Source organism: Pundamilia nyererei, unplaced genomic scaffold, assembly GCF_000239375.1.
Source record: "Pundamilia nyererei isolate P.nyererei 1_Seehausen unplaced genomic scaffold, PunNye1.0 scaffold00063, whole genome shotgun sequence".
Lineage (NCBI taxonomy): Eukaryota > Metazoa > Chordata > Actinopteri > Cichliformes > Cichlidae > Pundamilia > Pundamilia nyererei.
This window is the reverse complement of record NW_005187464.1, coordinates 1573140-1574551: the sequence shown is the minus strand read 5'-3', so window position 1 is coordinate 1574551 and position 1412 is coordinate 1573140.

Below are 1412 nucleotides of genomic sequence, written 5' to 3'. Positions count from 1 at the left end.
ACACACACACACACACACACACACACACACACACACCCACAAAATCCTGCATGTTCATAAAATAACACCCATGACTGCACTGGATGCAATACAATAAGCTATTGTAACCTCAAACCAGAGGTCTTGATGGACATGTGCTTTTGCCATTAGTTCAAAATTATAAAATGAGGTCACTTGCTGCTGTGTGTTAACACGTACATCCCTTGCTCTCTCTCTCTCTCTCTCTCTCTCGAGTGGACACACGTATACACACACAAAGCAAATATTAAGAAAAGAATATAGTCTCTCTTAGTGTCTGTTATTAGTTTATTTTTGACTTTTATTGAGAATTTCAGTATTTGAAGGTCGCTCCCATTAGTTCCCCACCACTGTATCCTATGTGCACAATGCACTTACTTGTGTAGCATGAATTTCTACAGATTACTGTGGCCCCAAAACACTGTGAGAGAAATGATAACCACAGCATTTAGCTGTCTGACACTTTTATACACATAAAATGAAAATGTAAAATCAATGCTCCTTGGCTAACTACTGGTTGATGATGTATCCTCTTCTTACGCTGTGGTCAAATTGTCCACTTGTTCGCTCACTCATCCACTAGTGTTTGCTATATAGTGGGGAACATGTGCAGACAGCTGTTTGTAGATTTCAGACCCTACTTGGACGTACTACAGTTGCATAATTATCCACCTGATATTTCTAATTATTTCTTTTTCTGAAACACTGACAGACGATCTGCACCACATTTGAAGCTACAGAAGCCTGAAGATTATTTTTGAAACTATACATATTGTAAGTGACTTAAATCTCTCCACATTTATATAAAAATAATAACATATATATATGTGCACAGACATTTGTTACACTATATTGAAAATAAAGATGGTAACTGCTTGGGGTTGCTACTTTTTTAGGCGATGTCTTACATATTACTTGTCATTTTAGAAAAGTGTGTTACATAAAGCATTACATTACTTATTAGCTTCCTTTTGTACAGTACTGTGCAAAACTCTTGATGATGTGCTTTTGTGACAGCCTGCGAGTGCAGAAAGTAGTGAACTTAAAATGAAAAAGAAACAAGAAATCCTCTGAAACTGGTTAAGTACAAGGACTGGACTGAAAATGGGTGAAAACACATCACATAATTAAGAGTATAAATTAGAGATGGACCGATCCGATATTACGTATCGGTCCGATACTGACCTAAATTACTGGATCGGATATCGGAGAAAAATAAAAAATGTAATCCGATCCATTAAATATCACGAAAGCACCTCACAAAACTTGCAACACGCCGTAACTCACCTCAGAATGTTAGCACGTTGGAGCAGTGTGCATCACGTGATAGAGCGGCTGTGGCATGCGGGACCTGTCGGTGGTCTGGATAGCATGTGGAGCTTCGCTAGCAACCC